This window comes from Triturus cristatus, chromosome 4_2 (genome assembly GCF_964204655.1).
Source record: "Triturus cristatus chromosome 4_2, aTriCri1.1, whole genome shotgun sequence".
Taxonomy (NCBI): domain Eukaryota; kingdom Metazoa; phylum Chordata; class Amphibia; order Caudata; family Salamandridae; genus Triturus; species Triturus cristatus.
The window spans coordinates 480,807,389-480,828,775 of record NC_140586.1 but is presented as its reverse complement, the minus strand read 5'-3'; the positions used below and the strand labels follow the sequence as shown (position 1 = coordinate 480,828,775).

The 21,387-nt window shown below is 45.4% G+C and overlaps 1 protein-coding gene across 3 annotated transcripts in view; it reads left to right on the top strand.

Moving 5' to 3' along the window:
• Positions 1-271: 271 nt before the first annotated feature.
• Positions 272-21,387, top strand: part of MIGA1 (mitoguardin 1) — a 738,294-nt gene continuing 717,178 nt past the window's right edge. For all 3 annotated transcript variants that reach the window (XM_085600123.1, XM_085600124.1, XM_085600121.1), the window contains exon 1: positions 272-492. The gene's annotated coding sequence lies outside the window, so the exon portion shown is untranslated. The remainder of the gene's footprint in view (positions 493-21,387) is intronic.

Below are 21,387 nucleotides of genomic sequence, written 5' to 3'. Positions count from 1 at the left end.
GTGAGGGCACCGGGTATTTTCTGTTGCTACTGACTGTATCGCAAAAGACACACACAGATGATGGACAGAATGCAGAACAAATCAAACATTCACCCCCTGTCAAGGGATATGGGTTAAATCGCAGCTTGACAGTATAATACCTCTATACTGCGCAGCAACAACGGAGCCGTTCCATGGCATGTGCGCCATTGATTCTAACCCAACGTCAGAGGCTGAGCGTGTTACATATCATGGAAATGTGGAGCAATCAATGTCCTGAGCCGGCCCCTACTAGCATCGGCATCCGAGATGCTGGACCCAGCTGTGATTAGTGGAGGAGGCTGGCGCTCATTGGACCCGCGTTAGAGCTCTCCTCCTCTGTGTCCCGGAAGCGATCCTCCGCCTCTCCTGGCGGCGAAGGGAGCAGGTGACAGCACTGGTTGCAGCGCAGAGCGCCTTGTACCTTCTGCTGCAGCCGCGCCCTTCCGTGCACGGGGCATGCTGGACTCGGAGGTAAGGGATAGCGCTATGCATGCGAGCGCTGCAGCCACCGGTACCCAGAGCAGAGGGGCGTTAGGCGCCCCCCCCCCCCCACCCGCTTGTTCTTTGCAAAGTGCAGTATCCTGGTGCGACCACATTTGGTACGCCTCGCACACACCCATGCGCTGCTTGGTAGTGCTGGGGTGGGGTTCAATTGTTACAGCAAGCGAATAGCCGGAAAATTGAAATACCACCCGCTATGAACCGTTGGCGTAACGTGATGGGGTCCCTTTCAAGATGTGAAGAGGGGTCACATAGAGAGTTTTACATATTTCAGAGATATTTGTTGGCCGCCTCTTAAAGAGGTGGGTGTTCAGCCTGCGCTGCAGGGGCTTTGGTTAGCCCCCTGCTATGAACCTTGGCTATCATGGCACCAAACAGGCGTGCGCGAGCCTCATAGTAGACTCCGCTTCCCCAGCATTTTCTTCTTTTCCCTTAGTCGCACATAGTTCAGTCCCTCACCCGCCCTACCCATTCATTCACTTCCCATGCAGTTCATCCTTTCACCCGTCGATGTGTCAATTCTTCCACCCTTTTTGCATCTTTCTTAGCACCCTTCATTTCACTCTTCCTTTCTTGCATCTATACTTCCTTCTCCACATTTCCTTCTTTCAATACTTTCCCCATTCCATACTGGCATTCCTCCTTCTCCGTGCCTTTCTTCCTGCTGCTCATTTTTCTTTTTTTCCTCCTTTTTACATTCACTTCTTACGTCTCTCTCGCTTCCTTCTAATATTTGCACCCCCACCCCTGTCAACATTTCTTTCAATTTTTTCTCCACCGTTCTAGAGGCTCGTCTGGCCGTCCTCGAGAAAGTCCCGCTAGCCCATTTAAAGCACTGGTGCTTAGAGCTCGGGTTCGGTGGGACTAACTCGGCATTTCTTGCTACTCAATTTTCGTACCTGGTCTCTGAGGTGGAGAAGCTTGCGTGTTGCTGCTTAGTATGTACCTGTGCTCTCTGGGAGAGATGCTCGAGTTGAAACTGGCCTGTAATGGAGGGAAGCTTACACCATTGCATTTGCTACCTGTGGTGTGTGCGCGTTTGGCAGAACTATTTCCGGTTCCTCTTGCTGCTGTCACTGTTCCTGCACTGATTCTTTGTGTTAGGGAAGATTTCACTGCTGCCATCCATCCTGTCACAAGTCGTGTGTGTGTGTGTGTGTGTGTGTGTGTGTGTGTGTGTGTGTGTGTGTGTGTGTAAAGCTTGGTGTAAATATGTCTACTGTATAGAAGCCAAATATTTCCCACTCTCAGTGCTTGTTTTAATGCATGATGTGAAGGAAAAAGTGAACCCTAATAAAATATGTTAACAGTTTACTTTTGGGTTGCGGTTAAAGAAGTATTGAGTTTTTAAAATGGACTAGACCAACTTGGAAAATTGCATAGCTACCAATTGATTCTGTCGCGTGACTTCCTCAGCCAGTCCTAACTTTTTAACCAACATCACTGCATGTGAGATTTTTTTTTGTCACCATAGTGGCATTGTTAAAAGGAAAACGACAAGTTGCAGAGTACAGACTTCTGTTGGCTGAAAATGCAGGGCTGGAAAACTGTATCAGACGGTTATGATTATACAACGCATGCCTTTACCACATGTATGCCTTTACCACACATGCCTTTTAAAAAGAAAGGTACATCAATCAATCAATCAATCAATCTTACTTTATTTCGATTTAGTTTTGTAAATCATAAAAAGCATACAATAAAAAACAATCAATAAAATTGGAATTCTTTTAAAAGATATAAATAAAGGTAAAATTATTTCCAAGATAAAAAGAAAAGTGCTCTAGGTTACAAGAGCTTTCAGTAAGCATAGCTATAAAATTTAAAAGTTACACAGTTGTAGCATTATATAAGGTCGATGGCTCTTTTGTTTAAAATCTTTCGGTGATAAAGAATAGATTTAAAAAAACTGACTACTGTGAATGTCAGTAAGTCTCCTTCCAACATCTGCAAGAAAAGAAATGCTGGGCGACATTGCCTATGTCCGGTACTCCTCAGAATGGGAACAAGTCGTTTTTTCCTACTTTCTGCAAAAAATTTGCAGAAAAGAATAGTATGTATGGTTGATTGAGCGGACACGAGATCACAAGGGCAAACTGGTAGGGTTTTGGCCCAGTTGTTCTGAACTGGGAAAGCTATTATTCGGTGAAAAATGTTCATCCTGAGTCTTACCAATAGATAGCGCTCATGGTTTGTCATGTTTAGGGTAAGGTATGGCTGCAGGGTTGGTACCAATTGAATCATTAGGCTATGAGTGACAGATGGTTTGCTAACTTCACTCAATAGTCTCATCTCCTCCAGGTGGGCAAGTGCTTTGTGTTTTAGGGACTTTCTCGGCACCTCAGATATTGACGAGGGATTGTAGAAATACTTGTCCCAGCCCAAATCATGGAGGAAGGTTGCAATATACCTCAGCCACTTAGACCTATGAACGTTATCCAGGGTTAGACAGTCCAACAGGAGAGATTGAGAAAGGGTAGCTTTATCTGACGTCCATATTTTGCGCCATAGCAAAAGAGGCTCCACTTTTGCTAGGTCCGCCAGGTGTACAAGACCCAGTTCTAGGTGGCAAGCGAAAGTACCCGTACTTCCCGGGACTGAAAGAAGAGACCTCAAAAAACAGTTTTCAACTTTCTGAATGGTATCTAAATTCACGAAGCCCCATAAACCAGCCCCATACAAAGCCACTGATAAACATTTGGCTTTGTAAATCTGGATGATTTCAATTGGGGCTCTATTGCCCAGTTTCCTAGTAAAGTTGAGGAGGGCTGTAACTGTTCTCAGGAAGAGTAGTCTTCGGGTTTCCACTGCCGCTTTCCATGATAATTTATGGTCCATTGTTATGCCCAAGTATGAATATGTAAGGGTAGTGGCTATCTTTTGATTGTTCAAATAGATACCCCTCATTTTGTTTGCGTTTGTACGGGACGAGCTTGACCTCATAACAAAGGTTTTAGTTATGTTTATCCTGAGGTCAAGGCTTGCCATGAATGTGGAGTATCTATTCAAATTTTTTTGTAATTCGCATGGGGTGCGTGCCAGTATGACCGAATCATCTGCATAGAGTAGTGCAGGTATTGGGCGTTTCCCTATCATTGGGAGATCCTGGGAACCCTTCAGCATCTCTTTTTCCAGTGCATTAGTGTACAATGTGAAAAGAAGAGGGGCAAGGACACATCCTTGTCTGACTCCCTTTTCTACTGGGAATGAGTCCGTCAGCTCCCCCCCACCCCATAACGAACTCGAGCAGAGGCTTTGGCATAAAGTTCCCTGACAAATATAAGTAAATTCAAACGGACCCCCATGTCAGCCAGTATTGCCCATAATTTGGAGTGGGAAACACAGTCAAACGCAGCTGACAAGTCCACGTAGACCATGTAAAAGTCTCCCTTTTTAATATGGACGTATTTGTCAATCAGAAGAGAAAGGTTTAGGGCCTGCTGTGTCGTACCCATGCCCTGGCGAAACCCGTATTGTATGTCAGATATAACCCTGCCTTCGTCAGCCCAGTATTGTAGTTGTTCTAGGATGACTCTCCCTGCCATCTTGCCCAGGGAGTCTAATAAAGAGATTGGGCGATAGCAGGATACTGAGTCCCGATCACCTTTCTTAAAGATGGGGACTAATATGGATTTTGACCAAGATGGTAATAAGCCCATCTTGCGTTCAGGACTCTGGTTAAGATGGGGATCCAGAGTTCCATTTGATCTTTAAATAAGTCAATAGGAACTCCGTCTGGGCCCGGTGCCTTCCCATTCTTGCTTGCATTCAAGGCCGAAGCGGTCTGTTCCAAAGAAAAATGTAGGTCAATAGGGTAATTTGAGGATGGGTCATTTGAAATGTTGGGATTCAGGGTGTATGAGTCCGAGCGTTCAAGTAACTCCTTATCTATCGAAAAAATGTTAGAAAAGTGGAGGACCCATTCTTTTTCCTCAATTGCTACATCTAATTTGGCGTGATGTGTGTTGTCATTTAAGAAAGGAGACTTTACTACTTGCCAGAAAGCTGTCATGTTTTTTTGAGAACAGGTTTCGTGTAATTGTTCCCAAAGCTGAGTTTTTAATTCTTTTTTCCTGATTCTTAAGGCTTGGTTATAGGCTTTCCTAAGTATTGATATCTCGTGTGGTGACCTTGTAGTTTTTCTCAGCGCCGGTTTTAAGTTGGAGTATGCGACTGTACAATCATGGTTGAACCAGCCTTTTTGTTTGAGGCATTTTTTCTTTCCACCCACAATGCTTCGTTGATTGCCACAACGATCAATTCGAAGCTTGCAATGACCTCTGAGTTGGTAGCATGTGGGTTAAGACAAGACATGATAGATGAATTAGCTTTTACAATTACTTGTTTAGTCACCTCCATAGGCACTACGTTCCCCCATTTGAGGGCATAGCCATTCAGTCTAGAGAGTGCTAGGTTGTTTTGTGATAGGATGGTTCTCATACCTCTCTTTGGTTTATGAGCCAAAGAGAGAGAGATGCTAAGAGGATAGTGGTCACTGAGCAGGATTACATTTCTAGTAAAAACTGCATTTTCAGTCCTCTCAGCGTTTGAAACCAGGATGTAATCTATGGTTGTTGAACATGCTCTTCCGTGTAAAGTAGGAGCCAGGGTTTGGTTCTTTCCATTTCTGGCGTTTGCCTGAACCAAATCTAGATCGAATAAGGTTTCATTTAAGTAGTTGCCCAGGGTTGAGTGTCTAAAGTGAGATATTGGGTTATCAAATTCATCCACTATACCGCATATGTTTTCATTTCCATTTAGATGGCATGGACCTAGATTGAAATCCCCCCCCCCCCCAGATAATCACAGCGTCACTTTTTTTCCTCGTTATTCTGGATTTTAATGTGGACCACATCTGAGATACCAGAATAAGTGTTTCGGCCTCGGGGAGGTTATTATAAAAGTTCACTATAATGAAGCTTTCCCCATCATTTAAAGTCAGCCTAAGAATCTGGGCGTTTGGGTCAAGGCTCATGGGGACTACTTTTTTTTATATTTAGGAGGTTTGAAATATAAGTTGTTAAACCTCCTTTCGCTCTACCTGAGGCAGAGGGTAGGGCGCAAGAAAAGAAAGTTTTATAACCTGCCATGTGTATTGGTTCTACAGTCCAGGTCTCTTGGAGTGCCAGGATATCAAATCTTGGAGCAAAGTCCATCCATATGTCATTAGTAGCCTTAGTACGTTGGCCTGCTATATTCCAATAAAGGAACGTTATGCGAGGTTTTGTCTCATCTCCGAGGCGTATCTGAGGGATGGGAGTATAGGATAATTTGGAATTCTGTTCTATATTTAGAATGGGTTGAATTTTATCCAAGGTTATATGATTATATAATGAATCCATGGATGCTGAAGAGGTTTGAACATGCGTTAAGTTGGCATCCTGGGGCATGTACATGTCGAGATTAACAATAGGATTGTCCTCCGTGTTACTGGAGGGCACCTTTTGAGGACTATCAGAATTAGTAATTTCTGCCCCGTGTAACTTCAGTCAGTCCACTCCTTCTAGGCCTGTAAGTTCAGCATATCGATTATAAAGAGGTAAAGAATAATCGTCCTGTTTACGACGAGAGGGATAAAAGCGATGCTTCAGAGGTTGAAAAGAAGACCTTGGGTGACCTGATGTATGATGGGTTGGGGTAACAAAGGGTTTTTGGTCTCTTTGGTATAGCAGAGGGGGCCTTGGACAGTATTCTGAGTATTGTGGGATGTACGTATCACAATTGCTTTGCCGGTTGTATAGGGGCCTAAGATAGGGATCCTGACGCTGTGGCAAGGGACTTATGTACCTGTCCTGATTTTGAGTTAGTAAGCTTATATTGTTTTTGACAGGAAAATGTGCTCTAGGATAAAAGTAGGTCAGGTCATGTAGTTTTATTGAGTTAGAAGATTTAAAAGGGGAGTAGTTTAGAATGTGTCTTACAGCTCGTTTGTCTCTAAAGTTGATTGTTATAATGTCACCCATGATATCTTTTTCCCTTCTTCCTAACCAGGAGAGACGCCTGACAAAAAGGATTTCCCCATTAATCTCCGGGGGAAGAGGACACTTTTGTCCGAGCCAAAATATAACTTTATTTTTTAGTTGGGAGTGGTCTTCTCTTTTCCCGTCCTCTAAGGGGGGGACTCCAGTTAGGACCACCACCAAAGGGACAGTTTCTGGAGGAAGGTCTACATTGCGGTTTGGTTGAGCAGGTGACCTTGCCAGATCTTCAAGCTCAAAATTTGTTTCAGTGATTTGCTTCGAGTTTAATTGGGTATTGGGTTTCGGGACCACCTTTAGCTCGTTGTCTTTAGGGGGTACATTAGTACATATCTTTCGGGGGGCAGCGTGTGCTGAGCATTTAGTTTTGGCGGAGTAGTCGCTCTGATGATCGGTCCCTCTTGGTTACTATTTCTTGTAGTTGGTAAGATCATTGAGGGGACTGTTAAAGGCTTTACTAGATCCTTGGTTCCCTCTTTGATCTCCTCAATTGTTTTTTCTAAATTCCCCAGTTGACGAGCTATGACTTTTAATTTTTCTGTTAATGGAAGTATGAGTGATCTAATCATTATCCCAAAATTCTCTAATAGTGCATGGTTTGATGTTTCGGTTTGGGGATTGTGCACATCTGGTGTAGGAACTTTTATTGTAGAATTGCTTGTTTTAGTGGTTATTATATTACTTTTGATCTTAGATTTTTTTAATAGAAGGCCCTTCTTTTTCTTTTTTTTTGATATGGGACCTTGTGGTCGGGGGGTAACCAGGATCCTAGGTTCGTTTCGCTGGGATTGTGCTGGGGATAGCGAATCAATCCTCGAGACGTCTTTTTCAAGTAGGGTATTGTTCAAGAGGGGGGATGAAATGTAAATATCGTCATTGACTAAATGTGGGGGAGGAGTTATATCTCTAAGGAGTAAGGGTGTGCCATCTCCGAAGGAAGCTTCGAAACCATCTATTTCATAAGGCATGATACATTGTAAAGTGGTCACTTCCTGTGAGGGAAGATCGAGTGAGCGATTGCTTTTCGCGTATTCCACGGACCGACGTCTCTCAGCCCGTAGGTCCTCTAGGGCTATGACCTTATCTATTTCTATAGTTGGTCTAATGACAAAGTTATCCAATGTCCCTCGTTTAGCAAATCCTCTCCTAAGAGGCTTGTCTTTCAAGGCAGACAAACTCATAGGGTATTATCTATAGTGTGTCTGCTACTACAGCAAAGAAACCAGTACATACAATGTCAATGATATATGACAGCTATAGCACATGCAATAACATATATGAGTATTTTTGTCCGCCAGTCCACTTACGGGTCAGTGTGGACGCTGAGAGGTGCAGGTATACTCCTTTAGACATCAATAAGAGCCGTGGCCCAGTCCAGTCTCCTAGGTCCTCTGAGGGCCTCAGAGGGCCCGCCCTTTGCCCGGCCTTAGCCCGTGCGCAGCCCCGCGACGCGGGGAGTGTGAGCAGTTCAAGTAGCGCCTCCAGGCGCGAGGCTCCGCCTATCTGGTTCCGGGATGGAAGTGAGGGAGTCTGGGGATTGTGGTCTCACCTCCGCACAGCGGCCGCGAGAATGAGGATGGCGGCGGCGGGAGGGAGACCAGACCGGCAGAGACACACTCAGGTAGGGAGTTTGGTAATAGCAGGCGACCAGTCCACTCCAAGAACAATGTAAAGCCCGCTCCACCGGGAATGTGAGCAGTTCAAGTAGCGCCTCCAGGCGCGAGGCTCCGCCTATCTGGTTCCGGGATGGAAGTGAGGGAGTCTGGAGATTGTGGTCTCACCTCCGCACAGCGGCCGCGAGAATGAGGATGGCGGCGGCGGGAGGGAGACCAAACCGGCAGAGTCACACTCAGGTAGGGAGTTTGGTAATAGCAGGTGACCAGTCCACTCCAAGAACAATGTGAAGCCCCAAAGGTACATTTATTTTATATAAGGTAAGTTAAATCTATATATGTGTGTGTGTTGCGTGTATATATGTAACTGTAAAATTAATTCATACGGGGAAGACCCCTAAACCATCCCTTTCCTTGTTTTTTTTTTTTTAATTTGCAATTTTTTCCTATGTGGTAGTAGTAATCCCCCACCCCCGAACCTGCCCTTTTTAACCTTACCATCCTATACCATTACCCACCCAACCCGAAACGCGCCCTTACCACCCTGTAACCTTACCCACCCACACCAAACCCTAATATATATATGTGTGTGTGTGTGTATACGTGTGCATATATAAGTACGTGTGTGTGTATGTCTGTGTATATGTATATATGGTATATATGGTTGTGTGTGTGTGTATATATATCACCTCCCAAAGTTGCTCCGTGAAAGGGGCCCTTACTCAAATAAGGCAGCTTTCCTGTAGCAGGCACAGAGCTTCCCGCTATTAAATCCAACAAACCTTTTCTCATGCGCAGAAAAGCCATTGAGCCTGATTCTATGGAGTTCAAGTGCTTTATTTAAACAGACAAAGTTCATAAGATGCCTGCAAATATTCTCGGGAAAATAATCACTTGCTTTTTCGAAATGACCATGTTTCCCAATAATAATACCAAAGAGCTCGAGGCAAGGATGTGAGCTGGAATGCCCTTCAAACTCACAGATTCCAAGTGAAGTAAGATGCAATATGGACTATCATGCTATGTATGCCTGCACATCTGGTGAATTGTTATTTTATTCAATGACTGTGCGCACTGAATTGGCTTTTAAAAATGACACTCTCCAGTGTGTGCAAGAAGTCAAAACGCTGCATGAAAACACCAAGTGCCAATTTGTATTCACTGCGCATGCTAAAAGTAAATGACCTACGGGCTCCGTGAATTGTGTAATCAAGGGGTCTATAAAAAAAGCATGGTCATTTAAAAAAACGCAAGTGATTATTTTCCCGTAAATAAGGCTCAAGAACAGAGTTGAAATGCGCTGGGACAGGAAATATTTGCAGGCGGCAACTTATGAACTTTGTCTGTTTAAATAAAGCACTTGAACTCCATGGAATCGGGCTCAATGGCTTTTTTCTGCGCAAGAAAAAAGGTTTGTTGGATATATATATACACACACGTGTGTGTGTGTGTATATGTATATGTCTTAAATATTCTTCCCTACTGAAGTAAAGGCACATGTATGGAAAAAACATGATTTGTAAAGAAATTAGCTAGTAAAGGATGCATGGTAATGGCATTGCCTGGTAATGCACGCGTTGTAAGGCTATTTCTTGTATCGGACATGACCTGGAGCCACTTGCTAGCAATATATAAAGCTAAATAAAGTGTAGTTTGTGATTCCTCAGAGTTTTAGCCATCAGTAATTTGTACGCTTCATTTGGTTGCAAAATGGATTTGGTTTTCATCGTGGTAGGAAAAGGGTGCATTGTTCATGATGGCAACACCCATTACTCACCCCACAGCTGGTCACCGAGACTGCATCCTGGCCCTTCGTTTTACAACATATTCCAAATAACGCAGCAATCCAAGATTAATCTTAGGTGGGAGAGACGGAAGCGTCTTTTGAAGTGAAGATGTTGGCATCTCACTACTGTTCGGAAAACATTAACACTCCTCTAAAACAACGGTTGAAGTAAAAAAAAAAAGAAAATATGCCCAGTCTTCTAAGAACCTACTCGGGGTTTGGGTCCTGACACAGTACCACCCTAACCCTTCTGTCAGTGCGGTGTAGTGGCACAGGAGCGGACTGTGTCTGTAGATACGGAAGCAGTGCAACGCAGGGTGCCGCTGTGGCACCTCGAGAACCACCAGTGAGCGAAACCGTGGGCCGCATGGCTCATTTGAATTTGTGTTTTTGCTTTGTTGAGCTGAATCTTGGCAGGTTTTGACCCACTTGTACCACTGTCGTACTCCTAGATATTCACAATGCTTCATATGTCTGGCTGCTGTGTCTCCCCCCTGTTTTGTGACACAGATACCCATCCCTCATGTCTCTCTGGCTGATGTAGCAACTTCGCCCCTGCACAGCAGCTCCCATGACCAGCATCCCTCAAGTCCCTGCCTGCCACCCCTCCTCAGCACAGAGTGTCCTGCTGCAAGTACCTGTCTTGTCCCAGCCTTCAACCCCTACCGCCCCAGCACAAAGGCTGTCTTGTACAGTATTTATACATTCCTCTTGTTGCAACCCTTTCCCAGTGCAGAATTCCCTCTACCCTTCAAAAAATATAAAATTTTAGCTATAAATAACTACTAGACTTGGCTTTTCAGCGGGTTTACCCCCAGACTTTTTGCTTTTTGGCCTCCTGTTTTTGACCCTATGTTTATTGATTTTTAGGACTCTGGGCACTTTACCACTGCTATTCAGTGCTAAAGTGCACATGCGCTCCCTGTAAATTATGTGTATTTATTGCTGATTCCATGATTGGCCTATTTGATTTATTGGGAAGTCCCTAGCACAGTGCACTGTGCTTGCCCGGGGCCTGTAAATCAAATGCTGCTAGTGGGCCTTAAGCACTGATTGTGCCACCCACATGAGCAGCCTGTAAATGTAACTCAGACCTGCCACTGCAGTGTCTGTGTGCAGTTTGGTACTGCCATGTCGACCTGGCATGTGCACCCACTTGCCAGGCCCAAACCTTCCCTTTGCTTGCATGTAAGATACCCCTAAGGTAGACTCAATGTAGCCCCATGGGCAGGGTGTAATGTATGTGAAAGGTAGGACATGTACTGAGGTGTGTGATATGCCCTGATAGTGAAATCCAGTATATTTCGTTTTTCACTATTGAAAGGCCATCTGTCTCATAAGATAGAATGGGAGTTTATTTATGACATCTTCTAAATATATCTTCCCATTGGTACAAGATAGAAAGATGGAGTTTAGTATGCCTGAACTCAGAATATAAAAATGCATCTTTTAGTAAAGATGATTTTAATATTGTGTGTTTGAAAATACCACTTTAGAAAGTGGGTATTTTCTTGCTTAGCCATCCTGTGGGCCTCTGCTGGTTTGTGGATTGACTGTCTGGCTTTGGAGTGACAGGGGCTGGGGATGTGCATTCTCTCAGACAGCCACTGGGTGGGGGGTTGATGGGTGTCCTGCCATTCCTGAAGGAGTCAGGGCTGGGCTGAATAGACCTGGGCTGCATTCAGAATAGTGGGAGGAGATTTCACTAGCACCCAAATAGGCCTGGTCTGCATTTAAAGTGGTGGGAGGAGACTTCCCTTGCACCTGAATATGTCCTGTCTGCCTTGGACAATGCTGTCTCCACCTCCTGCCGGGAAGCTGGACCAGAGAGGACAGAACTGGATTGGGCTGAGCACAGACACTCTCTGCCCAAAAGAACAAAGAGAAACTGAGTATAAATATTGGGGCCCAGATCCCAGAACTTGAGATTACTGCTGAACTAAAGAACCTGCCAGGAAGAAGGGCTGGAAACGCTGTCAGGAGGAACTGCCACTTTGCTGCGTGCTCTGCTGTGTTGGCCTGCTGCTTGCTGCTTCTGTCTTGGACAGAGAAAGGATTGGATTGTACTTTCATCATCCTACTGTTAGTTGTCTCCAAGGGCTTGAAGTAGAGTTTTCCTCCTGTTGGAAGTCTCAGGGAGATAAAAGACTTCAGAGTGCTCGCTGGAATCAAGGAAGCTGCTAAGAAGAAGACCTTGAAGAACTGCCAGGAGGAGTACTGCCCCTTTGCTGTGTTGTTGCTTTGTTGGGTTGGTCTGCAGTTGCTGCTTCTGCTTTGAGCAGTGAAAGGACTGGACTGAACTTTCTTTACTTGTGCTGAGTAGCTCCAAGGGCTTGAAGTAGTGCTTGCCTCCTGTTCTGAAATCTCAGGGGCCGCAAAGAATTCACCGATCTCTGGTTACCACCTCCGGAACCGTGGTTTTAGTTGCCACAGAGGGAGGAAAGCAACCGACTCCGTCGCTGGCTCTGTGTCCTGAAGGCACTGCAGAGGGCACCGTCCGCATCTCACACCGTAACCCTGGTCTCACCGACGACTGACGCAACCGCACCGCTGCTTGCACCGTGACCTGTGGGCACCGCACTCCACATCACCTCCCTTCCCTTCACCATCATTGTCTCGCCGTCGCTGCACGCTGACCGCGACTTCTGTGACCGCATCGTGGATTGGGGGCCTCGCTCGTAAGTCTCACGATGCACCGCCCGAACCCACACCGCAGTATAGACTGACAGACGCCAGCTCCCCGCAACTGGCTCTGTTGCCTGCACCGTGATCTGTCAGCACTGCAATGAGCACCGCCTTCACTCTGCACCGCAGCCCTAGTCTCACCGATGCCGCTGGATGACCGTCACCTAGCCGCTGCCTGCACCGCGACTTGGGGGCACCACATGCCGCACTGCTACGTTTTGCATCGCAACCACGATGGTTGCCACGACCGGCCCACACCAACATGTCAGCCTCAACACAAAAGGTACTGTTTACGAGTCTATCGATGCCCCTGATCGACGCGGTCAGATATAGCTGTTGGATTCTGTTGTTTACAGCACCGCGGTAGCACCGAATGGAGCTACAGACTTCAAAGGACTGTGTTTTTAAACTATTCTTGCAAAGTGCATATTTTAAAAGTATTTTATGTTGGATTTTTGTTGTTTTGGTCTTGTTTTGGATATATAAAAATATTGAATATTTTTCTAAACTGGTGTGGTGTTCCTTTTGTAGTGTTTTCACTGTAGTACTGTTGTTTATGTGCACATGCTTTACACACTGCCTCTGAGATAAACCTGACTGCTCGTGCCAATCTAACAAGGGGGTGAGCAGGGGTTATTTTAGGAGTGTAACTCCCTTACCCTAACTAGGAAGAAGGGTCCCTACTTGGACAAAGGTACCTACCCCTGCCAACTAGAGACCCCCATTTCTAACAGTAACTAACACACAGCTTATCTTCTATGCATTTTGATATTTATATACTTTGTGAATTAAAACTATAAGTGCCATATGCAAACTGAAAACCAAGACTGGAGCAGGCACTCATATCTAACATGACCTTTGTTCTAAGCAATTCCTATAGGATCCCCTTATTTTTCTCCACACCACCCCCCACCTTTGAATTACAAAGCCTCCCTTGCACTGCTAAGATGACCCATTCTTGGTGTGATTACTAACTCGTCCATTTTCATTTTTCTTACTAGTATCCTGGTTCCCACAGTCTTCAGTTTGTTATGAATAAAACAGAACTACAAGTACACAACTGAAAAAAGGAAGCTATGACCAAGGGGTAGAGCTCCTTTCTGAATTGCAGAACAGTTGTGGCAGTTTTGATCTTGAAGATGTTGCTCCAGATCATGGGAGCATAGTTTTCAAAAAGAAAATTATATCCAGTTTGATGATGTTCCTGGTTTCTGGAGTGGTTTTGCCCACCCAAGGCAGTTAATTTCGCTGCCAAGTATGGAGGGGCGCTGGTTATGGTGACCTCGTATCGAATGCTGCTTATCCTGAAGATGAATGTTTAGATGGGCAGCCAGTGTAGTTCCATCAGGCATAGAGGGTTATGTTCTGACTTCTGTATGTCTTTTAAGATACATGGTACTCGCATGTAGGATGTCTTTTTTGGAGGTGCAGGTGTGGTGTTAGGGAGACCACAGAGCAGGGTGTGACTTCCAACTAGGTGTGAGAGGACTAAGGCTTGGACTATTGTACTGAAATCTGTTTTTGGGAGGTAGTTTCCCTTTCTTATTATAATGTTCTTTTGGTGGTCTTGGAAATGTGTTCTTTGAAGGACAGACTGCTGTCAATGGTGAAAAAGGAGATTTTTCAGTGTCCGATGAGGAACGCACCCACCCATGTTCATTTTCGAGAGCCAGGCTTAAATTTGTCATTGTTTGTTACTTTTGGTGAACGGGATTTTTTTTTTGTATTGGTTGGGTTCAGTTTTTAAGTAGGCACTGAATGTCCAATTCTGAAAAAGTATGGGGCAGGTTTTGAGTTAATGGTTATTGTGAGTCGTGGAGATACACTAATAGAATATTGTCTGCATATTGATGGATCTTTAAGCTTGTCAGTAACTGGGTTTCTAAGAGATTCCATAAAGAGATCAAAGATGATGTAGAAAGACTGGAGCCTTTTGACTCTCAGTGGGAAAGTAGTAGCTTCTGTGATTTGAGGTTTCCCTCTGGATGACTTAGCGAGGTTAGAGATGAGCCTATGCAGGGCTGTGCCAGAGAAGCAAATGTATGTTTGTATCATGAGGATTAATGATTATTGGTCGACTGCATCAAGCCTGCAGAGAATTCAAGTTGGCAACAAGAGGAAAGAGTCATTCGTGGTGATCTAGAGGGCATTGTCGACTATCTGAACCTTCGACTATCTGAACCTTTGCAATCCCTGCACTGCAATGGGCTACGAAGCCAAATTGGTAGTTGTACAGGAGTTTGTTCTTGCTGATCTGATCTTGTTAATAAAGGTTTCTTTCTTGATGACTTTACAGATGAAAGTTAGACTGGTAATATAGGGTGAGAGTTGACTAGTTAAGCTGGTAACGTCAGCGAGATGAGCATATGCCACAGAAAATTGTGTAATCTCAGAGTTACACTTTCTAAGATCAACAAGACAGTTCAGGGGATAAAAATTCTGCTGCAGGGATCTCTGCAAAACCTGCAGGACCAAAGCCAGTTATATTGCTTGGTGGGTTAATGCACCAGCTGTAGAAATGAGTGACCATACGTAACGTGTTCTTATCTCGGTCCGCTAATACATCAGATTAAAACACCTGTGTGTGTGTCTGTGTGTAACTTGTAGGTTGCTCTTATATATATAATTTGTAAGGCAATGCCTCTGCTAACCAGACCTCAATGCCCGTGTTCTAATCCATTATAAAGTGTATGTCGAAATTACTGTCCCCAATTGGCAGAGACTAACTGCATATAAGTCCCTAGTGTATAGTATCCAGGGTACCTATGCTATGTAAGGCAGTGTCTCTACCTAGGGCTGCAGCACTGATTTGCATCTGCTGCTAACACCTTTTGATTTATGTAAAGTGCTTGTGGCATGGTTCAGTCCTTTAGGAGGTTAATTTTCCAGTTGCGGGAGTTCAGTGTAAATATGTTGGTTACTTACTCCAGTAAGATAGCTCCAGTTGTTAATGTGCCTACCACAAGATCTAGTTTACCCTGCAGGTAAGAGATGTCAGTCCCCGCAGAAGAGCTTTGGAATAATGCAACCTGTACAGTGATTTATTTTAACTTGTAGGCAGCCAGTTCCAGTAAGATAACTCTGAGGCACAGCCTGAAGCACAGAGCTTTGTAAAAAAAAAAAAAAGAATAATAAAAAAAGACCCTACAGATATTAGTTTGAATCTCTTTATTGCCAACTCAGGTTTATACCAGTTTACTGTTGACGAAGTTACAACATTTACGTATTATGATATTCACATCCGGTTGTTTGTTATGGTAAATCTATTTATAAAGCACATTAATACTATAGGTCTCTTGGTGATGGACAGTGTGCGAGCTGAAAGAGCATAAAGAAAGAGATAACAGACCAGCAAAAAGACAGAATGGGCAGCTTACAAAGAAGCCAGTGCCTGCCCGAAGAGCTAAATCTTAAGGGATCGTCTAAACGCAGAGAATCTGTGACCACTAGTCCTCTGTTTATTGACCTTTGGAAGAACAAGTAGCTTGGCAGAGGAAAAACAAAGGGGCTAGTTACGAGCTGAACCACCAAACTCGCGGTGTCGTGTGCGGGAACCGCCGCACTGGCTGTCCCACTGCTGCAATGCAAGTGCGGCGGTCCCACAACCACAGGACCGCCCTGATCCGCAGACCCTCTGCGATGGCGCAGCGGTCAGGGGCAGCAATATGATGGCGGTGCCGCTGCCGCACCGTCAAGCATATGACTTTCCAGGCCTCTGCACTTTTCATGGTGGTGAGCCCACCAAGAAAAGTGTAACGATCAGGAAAGTAAGGGGGCCACACAGGACCCCCTGTGCAGGGAGGCATATGTTGAGCACCCGCTGTCTGTATGCACCCTTTTTCCTGCAAGGCATGGATTGCACAGTCGCTGCGGTGCAGGAATGAGCTTTGTTGCTCCATTAGGGCTGCAGATGTAAGGCTCACATATGAGCCTTAGAACTGCACCACAGCGGGACCACCAAAGCACTGCCCGCCAGACCACAAGGAAACTCGTAATCTTCCGGTTGGTGTGCAGACGAGTTTGGCAGTGTGGGAGCGGGGTGGGGGGATGGCGGACCGCTCCCACACCTTCAAACTCGTAATCCGGCCCAAAGTCTTCTATTGAGAAGATACCTCTGGAAACCGCTGCAGACGAATGAAGCAGCTTGATCAAAGAATGCTTTGTGTGATTGGTAGCCAGTGAAGATGAGAAAGTAAAGGGCCAGATACTTTGGCATTAATTAGAGAGAATTGACACAATTTAGGCATGACCAAAACTCTCATACATTTACAATCCGCTGTCAGAAATGGAAGGCACGTTCTCAGTAGTCTGAGATAAGTGCAAGTTAAGACTAAAGAGGAAATCTAGCCAGCAGTGACAGACCATTACCCATGTTTACTTCCAAACTTTTTACTGATTTGGAAAGAGTGGGTAAATGGCCTATCTCAGCTGGACGTACAACAAGCCATAAACCACTTTTGCCATTGAGGATCAAAGTGTTTGTTTTCTCTGCATTGAGCTTAATAGCGTGTTTATTGTTCCCTTTATTTTCCTTCCCCGGCGAGTGCTGCAAGTAAATGTGTGGGGGGCGGTGAGGAAATGGACAGTGATACTTCAAACATGCATGCCGTTGAACGTCTCTTGTTATATCTGGCTGGTAAACAACATGGGTCTGCCTGCTGAAAAAAGGGCACACATCAGCTGTGGTCTCTCTATGAACCTTTTAAGTGATAAGTAATGAAAGTACTTTAAGGTGAACAAAAAAAGTCTTGGTCTCTAAAATAGATGTGGCTAAATAAGTGTAACTACAAATCCTTTACAAGAGGCATGGCCTATATAATTTTGTGGGTGGCCTAAACATGACTAGAATTCTGTGCTTGACACAGGATGCCAACTGATCAATTTCAAGGTCGTAGCCTACAAGACAGCGCAGCTGTCTGCTAAAGGCATCTTGGGGACTTTCAGAAAGTTGACCTAGAAATGCATTCCACCAGTTGCTTGCTATTGGCTTTGTGGTTTATAACTCACTTTTTTTTGCATTCCATTTGCTGGCTTATTTGTTTTAGGATGTCCCGATTGAGTTTTTCCCTCCCATTGCCTAAACAGTATTTACCATATTCTTCCAGGAACTCGTTTTATGTAAGCAGGCCTTTAAATCTTGTTCTTCTCTTGTCACGTTTGCTTGGCATTCAAAGGACGAGGTCCAATGCCAGGCGCTGTCTTATTCTTCCGAGTGTGAGGTCAAATCTCAGGCACTGTCCTTCCGAGGACATGTGTTTACTTTTCTTTCTCTGACTTCAAACTGAGAGGATTTATGTGACCAGCTTGCTGGATACTGAGGCTAGGTAGGAAATAATTTTTGTTTTAGCACATGACACATTTAAATGAACTGTGTAAGTATTTCAGAATATATCATAATTAAAATACAAAAGAAGCACATTTTTTGGTTATGTCTGAAGTGTGTTGGAAACAAATACTTTATTATGATCAAAACACATCGTTACACTGAGGTGATGCAATTTCCACACATTTGTGTCTGTGCACTGTATAGTTTTATTAGTATACGTTTGTCTGTGCAAATGTAATGGTAATTTTCAATTGAAAATGTGTTGTCTGTAATGGCAGTGTACTACCACACAATGCATACCACACTCTACACCACTCCATTCTACTCTGCACCACTCCACTTTACACCACACCACTGCACTCTGCACCACTGCACTATACTCTACCCTGCACCACTGCACTCTACTCCAATCTGCAACCCTGCACTCCACACCACTGCACTCTACACTGCACCATTCCACTTTACACTACTGCACTCTACACCACTCCACTCTACGCCACTTCATGCTACTTCTCTCTACTGTACCCTGTACCACTCATCCTTAAGCCAATGCACTCTTCGCCACTTTACTCTACACCACTCCAGTCTAGGCCATACCAATCTACTCTGCATAACTCCACTCTGCGCCATTGTACTCTGTGCCGCACCACTCCACTCTGTGCCCCTCTACTCTGGGCCAGGAGCGGCTGGTGACATTTGAAAGTGGCGCGGCGTAAAATGATTGGTATACTGCACCGTTGCGAGCGAGCGTAGCGAGCGAGTCCGAACCGCCATAAGGGGGGGAGGGTTCATTGCGATTCTCTTCCCGTGAAAATTTTGAAAAAAGAGAAGAAAAATGGTGCATTTTCAAGCAAATTTGAGAAAGCAGGAAGGTTAATAAAGCAATTGTGAAAGTGCCTCTGTGAACTGTCACTTTTTTCTTTACCTATCTCTCTCCCAGAATTTACCACCTTCACCTGTAAGTGGCTGCAAGCTGCTCTATCGGCGTCACTCTCTTCCAGTGACACTCTCACTTTCCCATCATCTAAGTATCCCTTCCTACCTTATCTCTTTCGCTATCTCAGCATCTCCCCTCCTCTGTCACTGGCTGGGTGCTGCTGACACTGCCCGGTGACTCTTGCTGTCCCTTCCATTGTCTCGCAACCCCCCATGCTCTCCTCTCTCCCTATCTTGCTTCCTCTTTCTATCTTGCTATCTCTTCCTATCTTGTTGCTGTCACATCCATCTTGCTTGCTATCCCTCCCTACATCTCAGTATCCCTTCCTCCCTCGTCTCTTTCTCTGTCTCCGCACCTCCATTCCCCCGTCATAGCAAATGACAAGTAGTTACGGCAGAGCACATCTCACACGGATGAACTATCTCTAGACTCTAGTATAGCGCCTAATATGTACTGGTGATTGCAGGTGGTGGGCACTTAGCGCTGCCACTCTTTTAAGGTCCGGTGTCTGGTCCGGGGCGTGTTTCTCATCATCGGCCTTCACCCCCCCGAGCAAGAGAGAAAAGTCAGTTAACCGGGGAATAGAAAGTGAAGGAAACAGTGACATAAGGTAACGAGGGTGTAGAAAGGAACGTGTGAGAGTAACGGAGCTGACCTAATGCCCATTGCTTTTATCATTACAAAACGAAAGCAGAATGGTTTCTTAAGATCACGTTTGTGAATACAGAGCCGCAGTATGCATTTTGTTTTTCAATGCACGCACCCAACAAGCAGGTATTTCAGTACCTCCAGGAATAGTGTGCTTTCCCACCCAGGGAAAACATGGTTGTTCAAAGAGCGAGGAGGCAACAAAAGTAGGGCTTCACTGGCAAACACTGTAATGTGGCTCTAATGTGTTTAGGTGTGAATAAATCAATATGGCGACCTTGCTTTAGTTAGTTACTTATTTTTCATATTTTTAATGTTTTATTTCTCTCTACCCTGAGTCTGCACTTAGAAATTTAAAAATGTCAGCAAAAGACTACGTTTCCACTCCAGCAAGTGTTTTTCTTTTTTGGATCCATTTCACAAGGAAGCAAATAAACGAAAGGAGGAGAGAGAAGGTAATACCTGTTTCTTGAAGTCTCCGACTGGTTTTTACTACATGAGGAGGAGAGAGACCGAGAGGGAAGAGGGGGAACAAAGGAGGGGGGAGGCAGCTGCCAGCAGCGGGAGAACTGGACTCAAGCAGTAACTTACGACAGAGCACATCTCACAATCGATTGAACATCATGAACTATCTATCTATAGCGCCTAGCGAGACCTAATACCCATTGCTTATATAATTAAAAAACGAAAGCAGGATGGTTTAAAAAGACCACGTTTGTGAATACAGAGCCGCACGCGCAGTATGCATTTTATGTTCCAATGCACGCAAAAACATTCTTCAAAGAGCGAGGAGGCAGTCGTGAGGGAGGGTTGTGAGGGGGGTCACGCGGGGGTGGGGGGCCGAGGGAACGAAAACGTACCTGACCGCCTCTGCTCCTGGTCCGCGTTGGCGCCTCTGCCCTCAGCGCCAGGATTGGCTGAGGGCACCGCTTGCGCTTCGCCCGCTGCCTGCCATTAGGAGACCAAGGGCCTCCTAATGGGCATGCGCAAGACAGTGAAAACACAAGTGGCCATGACTGGGCACGGGCTAAAAATTAACTCACCATGCCCACTCATGCGCACTTGTGCTGCAGTGCTGCCTGTCCCTGGCTTGTCTGACAATGCATGTCAGTCAACATGACGCCGGAACGTCCAGGGTCCGAAGTCATGCTGACTGACATGCATTGTCAGTTCTCCCCACCCTCGGCGTCTCTGAACTTAAGTAAACTAAGTTCAGAGACGCCGAGGGAGCTGTGGGCGGGGGTGGGGGGAAACGCCCCAACGCCCCCAATGGACGCACCGCTTCTGCTCTGCGCTACTCTACACCACTGCACTCTACTCAGAAACAATCTACTTTACACTACTCTACTCTGCGCCGCTATACTCTGCGCCGCTATACTCTGCGCCGCTATACTCTGCGCCGCTATACTCTGCGCCGCTATACTCTGCGCCGCTATACTCTGCGCCGCTATACTCTGCGCCGCTCTACTCTGCGTCACTGCATTCTGTCACTGCACTGAATTCTGCGCCGCTCTACTCTGCGCCGCTCTACTCTGCGCCACTACAGTATACTCTGTGCCACTCCACTCTGCGCAAATCTACTCTGTGCCACTCCACGCCGTGCCACTGCACTCTACTAGGTACCACTCTAATCTATGCCACTGCATTGTACGATGCTGCATTGTACGCCGCTGAATTCAATGCCACTGCACTCCGTGCCGCAACACTCTGCCAATGCACTTTACACCAGTCCACTGTACACCACTCGATACGACTCCACACTATGCCACTCCAATACATGACACTCTCTACCACTCCACTCCTCCTTGCCATTTCACTCTACGACATTCCACGCCACTCTCCTCTCTGCCAATAACTTATAGCCATGCTGAACAGCAGCCATGCTGGTGTAC